The sequence below is a fragment of the Podarcis liolepis genome (assembly GCF_965112155.1).
Source record: "Podarcis liolepis genome assembly, chromosome: 12".
NCBI classification, from domain to species: domain Eukaryota; kingdom Metazoa; phylum Chordata; class Lepidosauria; order Squamata; family Lacertidae; genus Podarcis; species Podarcis liolepis.
Window position 1 is genome coordinate 13,579,152 of NC_139563.1, and position 15,605 is coordinate 13,594,756.

The 15,605-nt window shown below is 44.8% G+C and overlaps 1 protein-coding gene across 1 annotated transcript in view; it reads right to left on the reverse strand.

Moving 5' to 3' along the window:
• LMBR1 (limb development membrane protein 1) overlaps positions 1-15,605 on the reverse strand; it is a 327,116-nt gene that overhangs the window by 298,915 nt on the left and 12,596 nt on the right. The window lies entirely within an intron of this gene.

Genomic DNA, 15,605 nt, shown 5'->3' on the forward strand with positions numbered 1-15,605 from the left:
CTTTAATGATATGTAGTGCCACCTTCACGCCATATGTACATTACAATTTCAATATACCATTTTTGAAAATTGGAATGTTTTACTGCACACATTTTCTGTGATTATATTTCTTGGCTGAATAAATTTGTGTGTGATTGCCTGAAATGGTTTTATACTAGGTTTTTTTTTTATTATTTTTATCTTGAGTTTTAGCTCTCTGTTCCAAGAGTTGCCAACATGACTGTTGTTCTTACGGGCTTCAGAAATAAGTGTAAGAACATAGTGACTCTGTTTCTCACTTACTGGAGCCCAAGAATGGATTTCTCGATGACACGTTAGGGTTTGGTGTCACTGGCCAAGGGAATTTCTGGTGTGCTGGGTTTTAATCTAAAGTCCAATAAAATGCCCTGGGGAAATTTGATTGTGTAGGTCTCGCTTCATTCACAGCCTGGGCCTTGCCTGAGATGACTGGAACTGTTGATTCTGGGCTGCATCAATAGGAGTATAGCATCTAGATCAAGGGAAGTAATAGTGCCACTGTATTCTGCTCTGGTCAGACCACACCTGGAGTACTGTGTCCAGTTCTGGGCACCACAATTCAAGAAGGACACTGACAAACTGGAACGTGTCCAGAGGAGGGCAACCAAAATGGTCAAAGGCCTGGAAACGATGCCCTATGAGGAACGGCTAAGGGAGCTGGGCATGTTTAGCCTGGAGAAGAGGAGGTTAAGGGGTGATATGATAGCCATGTTCAAATATATAAAAGGATGTCACATAGAGGAGGGAGAAAGGTTGTTTTCTGCTGCTCCAGAGAAGCGGACACGGAGCAATGGATCCAAACTACAAGAAAGAAGATTCCACCTAAACATTAGGAAGAACTTCCTGACAGTAAGAGCTGTTCGACAGTGGAATTTGCTGCCAAGGAGTGTGGTGGAGTCTCCTACTTTGGAGGTCTTTAAGCAGAGGCTTGACAACCGTATGTCAGGAGTGCTCTGATGGTGTTTCCTGCTTGGCAGGGGGTTGGACTCGATAGCCCTTGTGGTCTCTTCCAACTCTATGATTCTATGATTCTATGATTTTTGCCACCTTGGGTGCAGCATCCCATTAATACAAGCACTTGGGGATCATATAGGTCCATCGTGGCTGCAGGTGGGCTGGGCTATGCCCACAACTTGAATGCGGGCCCCATAAGATAGCCTAGGAGAGAATGTGGCCTTTGAATGGGGAAACGTTATCCACCCTTGTTCTAAATCAGGCATAGGCAAACTCGGTCCTCCAGATATTTTGGGACTACAATTCCCATCATCCCTGACCACTGGTCCTGCTAGCTAGGGATCATGGGTCAACATTGATGCCGAAATCCAGCATCACCTGAGCTCTGTGAGTGCGGCCTTCTCCCAACTGAAGTGCAGAGGGTTTGAGGACCGGGACATTCGCAGGTAAACCAAAGTGCTTGTTTACAAAGCTATTGTACTACCAACCTTTCTGTATGCTTGTGAAACATAGATCACTTATAAATGCCATCTTCAGCTTCTCGAAAGATTCCAACAATGGTGTCTCTGAAAAATCTTACACATCACTTTGGGAAGACAGGTGAACTAATATCAGTGTACTGGATGAAGCAAAGATCACCTGATTCTTCAACATCAACTTTGTTGGACTGGTCATGTGCAGATGCCTGATTATCGTCTTCAAAAGCAACCACTCTATTCCGAACTTAAAAATGGAAAGTGTAATGCTGGTGGTCAACAAAAGAGGTTTAAAGACTGTTTCAAGGCCAGTCTAAAAAAAATGTAGTATGAACACCGACAACTGGGAAACACTGGCCTGCAAGCGCTCCAGTTGGAGAACAGCCTTTACCAAAGGTGTCATGGACTTTGAAGACCCTCAAACTCAGAACGCAAGGGAGAAGCATGCTAAGAGGAAGGCATGCTTGGCAAATCCACACCGTGATCAACTCCTGCCCGGTAACCTATGTCCCCACTGTGGAAGGACGTGTAGATCCAGAATTGGCCTCCACAGTCACTTACGGATTCATTGTTAAAACCATGTTTATGGAAGACAATCTTACTTGGCTATGAGTGATCGCCAAAGAAGTCCCAAAACATCTGGAGGGCTGAGTTTGCCTATGCTGGTTCTAAATCTTACTTGCTGTGCATAAACTGGTCCCACTGGAAGAGCTTATACTTCCTGTCTGGAGATTCAAATCAGTTCAACTGTTTTCTGCTTGCAAATGTATGTTTAGATTTTAAAAAACACACACATCCTAGAAGGTCCCTCTGACTTGCTTCCTTGTACAGGTGATTTAACAGGACAGACTGTTTCTGTAAAGTTGTGACCAGCAGGTTTTACTGGCTATATTGGAGTCATTTCAAGGAAATGATTTAGGAGAAAGCAAATTTGGGGCCCATGTGATTCATTTGTGTTGGAGACAATTCACATCCCTTCTAACTCTGATTCTGTGCGTGATGGAGAGAGGACTGCTTCGTGCCACTTCCTTGATTCCTGTTCATCTGGGTGGAAAATACGATTTATGAAGCAATTCTGAATGCTCATCCAGATGAGCCTAATGTAAGTACAGGGTTGGTGGCTGCTGGGATAGCTCAGTCGGCAGAGCACGAGACTCTTCATCTCGGGGTCGTGGGTTCGAGCACCACATAGGGAATAAGATCCCTGCATTGCAGGGGGGTCGGTCTAGTTGACCCCGATGGTCCCTTCCCACTCTTATAATTCAATGTGTGATGGAGAGAGGACTGAATCCAGGTGGGCATTCTATTTCATGTTTGGGGCATGCTTCTTGGCAGAGTTTAAGTCAAGCATAGATAAACTCTAGCCCTCCAGCTATTGTTGGGACTACAAATCCCATCATCTCTGATCAGTGGCAATGCTGGCTGGGACTGATGGAAACTGGAGTCCCACATCTAGAGGACCGCAGACTCCCCATCCCTAATTTAAACGAAAGAGTCTGAGTTAATCAAGGCAACATTCCCAAAAGAATGGTTTGTGAATATTCAGTTACTTTCCATACCTCGTATGAACTATAGTATTGTTTATACATTAGCATTCTCTCTCCACCCGCCCCCCCCCCACTTTGTTAAGCAACGGGTTGTTGTTTTTCCTTTTTGGCATGCACACTTAGTGCGTGGAGAGGATTTTTATCCACAATAGTCACAAAAAAGCAGTGACCTGGCCCAATAATTGCATGTGGGTTTGAAATGCAGTAGATGTGTGTGTTTAGTGGGAGGTGGTTAGCAATTGTAACCCCGCTTCCTCCGTGCCACTGCCTGGATCTGGATGACTGCAAGGAGAAGAGTGTACTTTGCATCGAAGATCTGAGGAAAAAGGTGATCTTCTGAAAAGAAGTCTCAGCCGCAAAAATATTCGGAAATCCCTGGTTTTTAAGTTTCTGCTGATGCAAGTGGGAAGAGATGGGTGTTTCTACTTACCAGCCATATTAGTTATGCTTGGGGTTAACATTAGTGGAAAATTCCTGCAGTATTTAGTGAGCCTTTCTTTCCTACCTGTTAGCAGAATGCTGAAATGGAAAATTACCTGAGAATGATTCAGTAGGCATGAGTCCAGCTGGGAGCAGAACCAAGAGCTGAATTTTAGCCACGCAATTCCTTGCATACATTTGTTTCAAGACTATATCATCTTACAATATGTTAAGGATTTTGTACACCTGCCTTATAGGAAACACACTTGACATCTTGCCTGTTCGAGCCAAGCAGAAGCAAATTAGTAAAGTTAAAATTGCCAATAAGGCAGCGACAAAACAAAATAATCCAGTGCTGGAGTTTTGGCTAGCCAAAATATGAATATATATATATAAGAAGGGCAGCTCTCATTCAGGACATTTAGCAGCCAATGTAGAGAGATTGGGACTCTGACAGCATCATGGGAAACACATCTGGCGGGTGGGGGGGGTGAAGAGGAGAAATGGATATGATTGATCTGGGTTTGGGATTCTAGGTGAGTCTGGGTTACTTAATCCCTATCAACGTCTTTTTACATCACCTACCATAATAAAACATTTGCATGGCTTAAATGTTTGAACTGCCCAAATGTTCTTGAATTATCCTTTCTGCCCCCGCCGTCAGTAACATAGCTGTCCCGTTTTGAGTCTGGCTGCCTCCCTTTAAAAAAATTAAGCCCCAAGACTGCATTACAAAATTGTTTTTGGAGCAGAAGAAAAGCTGTAGGAGTTTCTTCACATGCGATCTCTTCTGCCTCTGCATATGTGACAAAAACGAAACATTGCAAATTACAGACGGGCAGAATTTGCGGCAGTTTCCATGACGGCAGCAGTTCAGAAATGCACACGGTATCTGGGTAATGAAAGTGTCTTCCCAGTTAAGTGTTGCACTTATTTCTAGCAGTTTGAGATCCTGTTCCTAAGGATGATTAGAACAGGCATAGGCAGACTCTGCCCTCCAGATGTTTTTGGGACTACAATTCCCATCATCCCTGACCACTGGGCCTGTTAGCTAGGGGTGATGGCAGTTGTAGTCCCAAAATATCTGGAGGGCCAAGTTTGCCTATGCCTGGGTTAGAACTTACAGAAAGGAGAAGCTTGTGAATGATCTTGCACGTCTCAACCAGCCCAAGTGTGTTTCAGATGTGCTGTCTGTCGTACTGCTGTCTCTAGACACCACTTTACTAAGGTAAAGTTGTGATCCATGTTTGTTCCCGTCACCATGGTAGAAAAATCTGTGGTATGGCTGTGATTAGAAGTTTTGTGTAAAGGCGCCCCCATGTGGTGAATGCACGCATTTCAGGCAGAAGACAGAATTTGCTGTTTCCAAAATATAATCCAGTGTGTTTAGTCTTGACAGCAACAAATAGAACGAATTGTGGTGCTGTTTTGATTTCTCTTTCTCCCCCTTTAAAAGCTGGTAAAGTTCACATTGCAGGACAGTATTTCCCAACTTGAGCAGTTTTGATATCTAGGGCACAGTGGTTTTTCCTCCTAAGTGAAAATTGGATGCCTACCTAGTAGTAGTAGTAGTAGTAGTAGTAGTAGTAGTAACAACAACAACAACAACAACAACAACTGCATTTTCTACAGAATGCAAAGACTTGGCAAATTAGCAGAATATAAAAATACATTTCCAAAAACAACATCAATACAAAATATTGTCATTACAATATGATCCCGATGATTGAAAAACTACCATCATTCTTATTGGAAGACGATTTACGTGCATGTTTAGATTTTTGGTGCACATTCCTCAGGCTAAAAATATTAATAGCAATGGTTCTGATACGTGCACCTCGCTTTTGAATAGTCTTCCAACAGAAGACACCATTTCCTCCTAAGCAGGTACATTCCCTTATTACCTGCTTAAAAAATAAGGTTGCATGTTAAAGCATGCACTCAAATATGCATAAAGGGGTAAGAATATAATAATTTCCACTCTTTAAATGAATGCCGTTCTGTGAGCACTTAAGGACTAATACAGGGCTAAGACACAACTTGACTGGAGAATCTTCTGTGCATCCTCGTTTTGACAGGTGAACATCAAGCCTGGGAGCTGCTGGTTTTTCTGTTTTTAGGAGAAGCTGCCTGTACTTTATTTGGTGGAGAAATGACATTTAAATGCAAGAGAGAAGGGGGGAGGCATGCTCCAATCGTGTATTTAAAAGCATTGGAAATAAAACTATTACGCCCTACACCAATCTGCAAAGCAGTGTCGTGGTTCCCATGCCCATGGTGTCTGCTGTCACAGGATCACACCAACAGCCAGAAGAAATGATGTTATGCATTTGCTTCTACTTCCATGGAACCAAGGCTGACAATTTGATTTATATTGTCGTCGTCATCATTTATTAAATTTGCATACTGTCCTTCATCCACAGATCTCAGGGTGGCTCACAGCATAAAAATGCAGAATAGAACCACAAAGTACATAATAAAAACAAGAACAAAACCAATAACCCTGCCTCCCACAAGCACATTTAAAGGACACAGAGTGTTAATCAGCCTAATACCTGGTTTAAGAGGAATGTTTTTGCCTGGTGCCTAAGAAATGCTGGGGAGAGTATTTCCAATGTGAGTAACACTTCTCTTCTTTAATGTAGGGAAGTCTAGATTTCTGTTTCAATTGTTGTCCTCTTTTGTGCAGTAATAATTTGTCTGCCTACTTCTGATTTCTACTCATTCATCTGCTGATGTCTCAACAAGAGGGTTTGGGTTTCTAACTTTAAAGCATTTAATTTAAATTTAATTTAAACTTTAAAGCATTTAATGTTTTATGAATGCTGGGGAAATGTTGAAATGAAATAACTTGGCTCTTGCAAAAATGTTTAAAGAATTTGGCAAAAAGGTAATGGTTATGAGAAGTTGGTAAAAAAGATTTAAGTTTTAAGCTCTAAGGTCGTTTCTATAAGACAAGATGATAATAGAGTAAGGGAACGTAAAGATAAAATATTATGAATTATGGAAAGGATTTGCTGTGACTATTATTAATCAAGATACAAGAGATGGGAGGAGGAGGAGGTCATGGAAAGAAGGTAATGGAAATTGGAGAATTTGAAAGCGATGGCTTATTTTTTCTTTTTCTTCTTATGCTTTTGTTTTTTTCCCCTTTTTGTAATTTTGTCTTTTTTCTGTGTAATTTTAAAATTTTTTTGTTTCAATAAATATCATTTAAAAAAATAATAAAGCATTTAAGAGCTGAACAGCAAAAAGAGGCCCATCTCACTTACGGTTTTAATAACGCAATATTGCTCACACACATTACAAGGCTCAGGTTAGATTTTGCCCGATTGCTCCTTGCTCCCGTTGGCTGGCACAAAATGTTCCCCCCTCGTTCCTTGGAAGTGGGCGCTCTGCTTCTTGGCAGAGTAGGAGGAGTGGCAGCCACCCAATCTAGTTTGTACCAGCAGCTAATAAAACAAACTGGAATAGAGTTTCAGAAGAAAGCACCAGTTTTCCCTTTCCGAGTTCTGCTCCAAATGTCCCAGGCCATATGCTTCCTCCGTCCGTTCTTCACACGCGTCTATGCTCTGCTGTAAACGTTAAAAAACGGGTCCAGCTTTTCATAACTCAAAGGGATAAATCTGGTGCCAGATCTTGGGCTTCATCTGAAAGTACAGATGGGAGAAAGAGGAGTTTGCCAGATAAGTTTTTCACCACAGCTGCTCAGGCCTGCGATGCTAAAAGGCAGGTAGAGCTGAGAAATGTGAACTTCAACATCAGAGAATTGTGTATACAAATAAAAAACCCAAAAGCTCTTTCCATAGCAGCTAGCCTGGTTTAGTAGAGACAAAATGGTGGTCTGACTATTCGCTTTTAGTGGTGGTGAAGAGAAGTTGAGCTTTTTAAAATTTTGTGCGACTTTGCTTCCTCCTGTTTCTGCTTTGCCCTTACAAGCAACAATCTGGGAAATAAGGGGTAAGTAGTGACACAGGGACGCGGGTGGCGCTGTGGGTTAAACCACAGAGCCTAGGACTTGCCGATCAGAAGGTCAGCGGTTCGAATCCCCGCGACGCGGTGAGCTCCCGTTGCTCGGTCCCTGCTCCTGCCAACCTAGCAGTTTGAAAGCATGTCAAAGTGCAAGTAGATAAATAGGTACTGCTCCAGTGGGAAGGTAAACGACGTTTCCGTGCACTGCTCTGGTTCGCCAGAAGCGGCTTAGTCATGCTGGCCACATTACCCGGAAGCTGTATGCTGGCTCCCTCGGCCAATAAAGCGAGATGAGCACCGCAACCCCAGGGTTGGCCACGACTGGACCTAATGGTCAGGGGTACTTTTACCTTTAGTGACACAGGAGCAGAGCAGGAACAGAGAGGCCCAAAGGTTGTAGCCTTTCCTCATGGGGAATTGCTCCATTCCCTTGATCATTTTGCTTTGCCCTTTTCTAAACCCTTTCGATTTCTGCAACATCCTTGTGGAGCTGAGGTGACCAGAAGGGTACACAGTGTTCCAAGTGTGGTCACACTGTAGATTTGTATAATGGCCTTTATGATATTGGCAGCTTTATTTTCATTCCTTTCCTAATGACCCCTAGCAGGGAATCTGCCTCTCCCCACAGCTGCCTCACACTGGGGCAGTGCAAACAGATCCACTATGTAAAAAGAAAAAAACAAAGGGGGAACGTTCTGAAAATTATTACAGCTAAAAATATCTAAAAGCGTTATAGTGAAAAACATTCTATGCAGTGATCTTGCGCCCTTAAGAAAAGGTGACTGGCAAGATCTAAAAGGGCAGCAGATCCAATGTAGATCTTTATCCCCCCCTTGCTGCTGATGTACATCTTCACTCAACCCTTCTTCTCTGGCAAGGCGAGGTGGGAGGCACCATTTGCCAAAATGTCTTGGGCCGGCACTGGCAGCCAGGAACTGTATTCTCCATCCATCCAATGCCTGGGTATAAAGTTATGTTTTTAAATTCCCCCTGAAAGTTAAAAGTGATGGTGACAGGTGCACCCTCAATAGGGAAGGCGTTCCACAACTGGGGAACCAACACTGAAAAGGCCTTTATCATGGGGCAGCAGCAACTGGGCAGTCCCTAGTGGTAGCACCACCAACAAGGCTTCACTTGCCAATCACAGTGTCTAGGATCATTGGTGCTTTTTTAGACTTGGGTGCCAAGCCATTTAGGGCTCTATATCAGCCTTTTTCAACCTGTGGGTCCCCAGATGTTGAACTGCAACTCCCATCACCCCTAGCTAGCAAGGCCAGAGCTCAGGGATGATGGGAGTTGTAGTCCAACAACATCTGGGAACCCACAGGTTGAGAATAGCTGCTCTATATGCTAGTACCAACACCTTGAGTTGGGCCCAGCAGCTCACTGACAGCCCATGCAGTGCTTTCAGGACCAGTATCACATGGGCCCATCAGGCCGCCTCAAATACCAACCTTCTGTACTAGCTGCAGCTCCAGACCATCTACAAGGGCAGCCCCAGGTAGATCACAGTAGCCCAAATGGGATGTCACTAGAGCATGGACAACTGAGGGTATCCTGGTCTAGGGATGGCCATAGCTGGGCTGCTTGAGACAAGCTGGAATCCAGGAGTCTTCCCAAAATATGAACCTGATCCTTCAGGGAGAGTACAGCTTCACCCTCTTCTAGAGCTGAAAAACCAATAGTAAAACCAATTTGTTCATAAGAACATAAGAAGAGCCTGCTGGACCCATCTAACTCATCTAGGTCTTGCAGTGGCCAACCCGATCCCTATGAGAAGCCTGCAAACAGCACCTGAGCCCCACAGCCACCCTCCCCAACTGCAATTCCCAGAAAGTGGTATTCAGAAGCGCACTGTGTCTGCCAGTGGAGGTACAACATTGCCATCATGGCTAGTTAAGTCCCAAAACGGTCCAAGACCCAAAACGTTTGTGAGCATCTGAATGCAATCAGAAAGTGACACTGCAATATTCCAGATAAAGATAGTTTTTGCCTTATCTACATTTTTGAGAATGACCTTCAATAGGTAACTTTTCAAAAATTCATTAAACTTGCACATTCATTAAAGTTACACAATTGTTTTAATAATAATAATAATAATAATAATAATAAATTTTATTTATATCCCGCCCTCCCCAGCCGAAGCCGGGCTCAGGGCGGCTAACAACACTAAAACAGTGCAACATTATAAAAACATCATAAAAATTAATTAAAATCAAAATTGATGGCAACCGTAAACTAAAGTATTGTAAAGATTGCCAAAGGAGGGAGTCAGGCTGTGCCCTAACCAAAGGCTTGGTGGAACAGCTCTGTCTTGCAGGCCCTGCGGAAAGATGTCAAGTCCTGCAGGGCCCTTGTCTCTTGTGACAGAGCGTTCCACCAGGTTGGAGCCGCAGCCGAAAAAGCCCTGGCTCTAGTTGAGGCCAGCCTAACCTCTCTGTGGCCTGGGACCTTCAAGATGTTTTTATTTGAGGACCGTAAGTTCCTCTGTGGGGCATACCAGGAGAGGCGGTCCCGTAGATACGAGGGTCCTAGGCCGTGTAGGGCTTTGAAGGTTAAAACCAGCACCTTAAACCTGATCCTGTACTCCACCGGGAGCCAGTGCAGCTGGTATAGCACCGGATGAATGTGATCCCGCAGCGAAGACCCCGTAAGGAGTCTCGCTGCGGCATTCTGCACCCTCTGGAGTTTCTGGGTCAGTCTCAAGGGCAGCCCCACGTAGAGCGAGTTACAATAATCCAGTCTGGAGGTGACCGTCGCGTGGATCACAGTGGCTAGGTCAGGGCGAGAGAGGTAAGGAGCCAACTGCTTAGCTTGGCGGAGATGAAAAAATGCCGCCTTTGTTATAGCTGCAATCTGCGCCTCCATGGAGAGGGAGGTATCGAAGATTACACCCAAACTCTTAACGGACGGTGCTGGCACTAATTGCACCCCCGCAAGAGATGGGAGTTGCCCCCTCAATCCCATATCGTCCCGTCCCAGCCAGAGGACCTCTGTCTTCGAAGGATTTAACTTCAACCGGCTCCCACGTAACCATCCAGCCACAGCTTCCAAGCATCTGATCAGTATGTCTGGGGCCGAGTCAGGATGGCCATCCATCAACAGATAGAGTTGGGTGTCATCAGCATACTGATGGCAGCCCAGCCCAAAACTCCGGACAAGCTGGGCGAGGGGGCGCATAAAGATGTTAAAAAGCATCGGGGAGAGAATCGCACCCTGAGGCACTCCACACACCAAGGAGTGGCGGGATGACAGTTCCCCCCCAAGCGCCACCCTCTGTCCCCGACCAGAGAGAAACGAGCGCAGCCATTGAAGGACTGTGCCCTGGATCCCCACGTCGGCGAGGCGGTGGTCCAGAAGTTCGTGATCAACCATGTCGAAAGCTGCTGACAGATCTAGAAGAATCAGCAGCCCCGACCCGCCTCGATCCAGCTGTCTACGAAGATCATCTGTTAGGGCGACCAGAGCCGTCTCGGTCCCATGACCAGCGCGGAAGCCGGACTGGAATGGATCCAGAGCCGATGTTTCATCCAGAAACCTACCAAGCTGTTCAGCAACCGGCCTATAAGGAAAAAGAGAACCCACTTAAAAATCAGAATTAAACAGAATGATTAAAAATTCAATTTCTTGACTGCACTAAATGGCCACATTCTCTTCCTTTGTCGATTAACATTGCAAAGTACAACACCCCCACCCCCCCGATTGTGAGATACCGGCTGCCGCTCAATGAAATCACATTTACTTTCAGGATGATAAGCTGCATCAGCTAGAAGCAGGAGCCAGATATTAAAAAAACGAGGGATTTTGCCCACATAAAAATAGAATTTCATACTTGACTTCCTACCTCACTTCAAACACCACATGGTGCCGTGGTTTAGCCTCTGTTTGCTCCTCCTAATATTTTTGTCTCTAATAACAATATCCTACCCATGTCAGGGGAGCACAATTGATCTTGTCTCCTTCTGTTGCTGCAGGTAACTGTAGTCTTGTGCTTGCGCCGCTGAATGTGACCGAGCCTCATTCACACGTACCTGGGAGCCAGTGTGGTGTAGTGGTTAAGAGCGGTAGTCTCGTAATCTGGGGAACCGGGTTCGCGTCTCCGCTCCTCCACATGCAGCTGCTGGGTGACCTTGGGCCAGTCACACTTCTCTGAAGTCTCTCAGCCCCACTCACCTCACAGAGTCTTTGTTGGGGGGGAGGAAGGGAAAGGAGAACGTTAGCCACTTTGAGACTCCTTAGGGTAGTGATAAAGCAGGGTATCAAATCCAAACTCCTCCTCTTCTTCTACCTTGGTCTGCTTCATGGGGTCATTCACAAAATGTTTTGGAGCATAGTCAATATGCAGTAAAGCTCCAGTGAATTGCCTTACTGACTGCTCTTGCAAATAGATGGGCCGGTCCTACTGTGAGACAGACTGAGGTGCCTGCCTCTTAAGCAACAGGAGTAGGGAGGCAGCAATGAGGAACGTTGAGGATGTGAGCAAAAAGCAGGAAGATGCCTCCTGCCTCCTGCTTCCAGTTTCTCATTTAATATTTTAATGATCCAGATCAGAATCTTTCCCCCCACCCTGTAAAGGGGAGATATCATATGGAGAAGAGCAGGAAACAGTTTTGTTTCCGCCATTTCTACTCCAAGTGGAATAGAGTCTATATCAGTATAGTTCAGTATAGCAGAAGGAGCGTCTCCACCTCCATCGTTCTGCCCGGACACTGAGGTCCAGCGCAGAGGGCCTTCTGGCGGTTCCCTCGCTACGAGAAGCCAAGTTACAGGGAACCAGTCAGAGGGCCTTCTCGGTGGTGGCAACCACCCTGTGGAACGCCCTCCCACCAGATGTCAAAGAGGAAAGCAACTAACAGACTTTAAGAAGACATCTGAAGGCGGCCCTGTTTAGGGAAGCTTTTAATGTTTAATAGATTGTTGTATTTTAATATTCTGTTAGAAGCCGCCCAGAGTGGCTGGGGAAACCCAGCCAGATGGGTGGGGTATAAATAATAAATTATTATTATTATTATTATTATTATTATTATTATTATTATTATATCCACAGTCGGGTCTTGAGCCAAAATGCCGCTCCTGCACCAACTCCTACAAAAGCAGCTTGAAGACCTATTTCTGTTGCTTGCCTGTCAGTTGAAGCCTAGCATAGGGGAGGTTGGCCCAACTCAATCATGCTGTTAAGATGCGCCTAATACTTCAGAGTCCAGAGTCCAGAGCAGAGGAACCTTAACAAAAGCAACATTTAATGGAATTGTGAAGCTTATCTAAATGAGGAAAAAAGTATGGGGGGGAAAGTTATTTCTCATGGCAAGAAGCTGATCCTCTGAGATTTCCCCGGAGACAAATTCAGCAAATAAAAAAAAGAACAAGAACCTTCCTTCCATAAAACCAAAGGGAATTGTCAGCTCTGAGGCAGAAATTGGAGAGCCCACTCAGGCAAGAAGTGGATTAGGTGATCTCCTATCACAACACGTGCTTGTTACAGTGCCTTGAAAGGCTTTCTGCTCCCCTCATTCATTTCCAGCTGTGGAAAAGATTGAAAGAAGAAAAGAATACATATTTTTGCAATCCTTAATACAAGGTGTTCCAGATGGGACCATGGCTTGTGCTAAGAGCCTGCAACCTTCACCCTTACAGGGCTTCTTGTTGCAATGCTTCACAAAGCATTTCTTTGTGGGCATATCGTCCACAAAGGAATCCTGAGCAAGACCCATTGAACTCAGTGAGACTTAGTCTGAGCAAACCTGCTTAGGATCACAGCTTCTCACACTGGCTCCTTTCAAGTTTCTTATTAATTACAGCTAGACACTAATTGGTTCATATTTAGCCTAACGTAACTCCTATGGAAGTCAATGGGAGACCAATCAAGCTAATGGCCCTTGATTATGAACAGAAAGAAAATCTTTTGTCAAGGAACATGAAGCCACTTGAACACTTAAGAGTTCCAGTTACATCCTCAAGACTAGTCAAATTGTGATTAAGTCTTGAAATCCTTTCGTCTATAGCTGCCATTCTTAAAAGGCTCTAGTGTTGCATGGGGGTGCCACCATCGGGACAGGGGGCGAAACAGCCTCGTTTGCTGCTTTTCTCATGAAAATGAACAATTCCCTCCCATCTTTAAGTTCTAGTAATTCAGCACTTTGAGGTTTTGTTCCCCCTTTAGCTCACAGGAGCCCACCCCCAATTCCCAATCTGTGACTGAAGCAACCATGTCTAGATACTTCTCCCTAGAAGCTAAACATATGGGATGGGCAGACCTGTCCATTGTGGTTTCTCTCTCCTCCTGATTTTCTCATTTCTCCATCCTATAAAGAACTAGGTAAGCCTGACCTACCTGCTCCACTCCAACTTCCACGTCTACCTGCAAGAGTCCAACTCAGCTGCTGAATTTCCCACAATGCCCTGGGAGCGAGAGGCACTGTAGGGCATTGTGGGAAATTTAAAATGGCAGCCAGGCAGCATCAATTGGAGGCTGGCACTGATTGGAGGAGTAAACCAAGAGGCCACATCTGCATTTTACTCTAGTGGGGAGAAGGCTGTTGGCTCTTCTTATGTTCCCCACAAATGTGTAAACCAGGGCTGCACTTCATGTATTGGACATGGTGGGCTTAGTTTCAGGAAAGCTTGCACTGCCATAAATTTGCATTTAAAAGTGCCACAAGGTGTGTGTGTGTGTGTGTGTGTGTGTGTGTGTGTGTTCATGAAATCCCAAGGCTATACTTTTCCTCAGTGCTATCCTTCAGAATGTCATCTTCTGAACAGGAGGTTCACTCTTCTTTGATCTTTATAAGGCCGTATTTAACAACTAACAAACCAACGGCAACAGCTCCAAACTCTACAGTTTTCCACGAAAATTTCCACAGTGCATTTCCTTCCCAAATACCAGAAGCAACAATTTCATGATGCGGTTTCTGAAGAGGCCACTGGAGGGACATATTTACTACGGAAAGGGAGAGAAAATCAGCTGCCTTCAATGCACCCGTGGCGGAATGGGAGACAGCAAATCCGTCAGTTCTGCTTAAAAGCGGAGAATATAGCACAGCCTTGGTTATTAGCTGAATATACATAGGGAGGCAGGAACAAAGGGTAACAGAGCGGTTTATGCGTCCTGTATATTGCTAAGGCCCCCAGCCTCGTTTTATGACATTTGCAAGGCAATGCAAGGAAATTGGATTGTTTCTCATAATTTTTAAAGCATTAGCCCCGTTTTAATGGGGGGCAAGTTTAATTGCATTTTAGTAGTTTAATGGGCATTGTATTATGGGCTGCATGATTTTCACTTTAATATCCCTACCTGCTCTGAGGTCATGGGATGGGATGGGATAAATTCAAATAAATTGCTCGGCCTCTGTATGGAAGCTGCAGTGCTTGACCTCAAAACCAGTCCCTGACTGATCCTAGATGTGTGTCGGGGCATGGTTTGGGGAGCTGGGATTGCAATTTCTCACTGGTAAGGAGAAAGCAAATTAAACATGCCCAGAGAGGCCGTTCTCTCATTCGTTCTTATATTCTAGACAGGGTTACCAAATGGTCAGAATTTTATCAGCTTGGGTTTCACTCTATTGATTGACTGTTGGAACTAGAGGATGAAAATCTTCTCCCCCCCCCAAAAAAAAATAAAAAACCCAGCCAAGTCATTTTAACATTTTGGGTGATCTACTTTTGGACAATGCATTCAGCCAGACCATGTGTGTGCTCCTCCCCCCTGAACATGCCAGCCACTCCAGAGGAGAAACTGATGCTCACCCTTCCTTTGAGAGCCAGTGTGGTGTAGTGGTTAAGAGCGGTAGTCTCGTAATCTGGTGAACCGGGTTCGCGTCTCCGCTCCTCCACATGCAGCTGCTGGGTGACCTTGGGCTAGTCACACTTCTCTGAAGTCTCTCAGCCCCACTCACCTCACAGAGTGTTTGTTGTGGGGGAGGAAGGGAAAGGAGATTGTTAGCCGCTTTGAGACTCCTTAAAAAGGGAGTGAAAGGCGGGATATCAAATCCAAACTCTTCTTCAATGAAAAGAATACCTGCAGCATATCCAAATAGTTTCTGGGTAGGCAAATAATCATTCCCTTCTCAAAGAAAAGACACTCTGCACATCTTCAGGGCCATTTCCCACCTTGGTCTATATTTAAAAAAAATCATTGGGAAAATAACTCTGCTTATACTCAGGGACACTCGCAATTCGTTTTTGCATGTGAAGCTTGGCACATTTTAATTCCAAGTGCCCA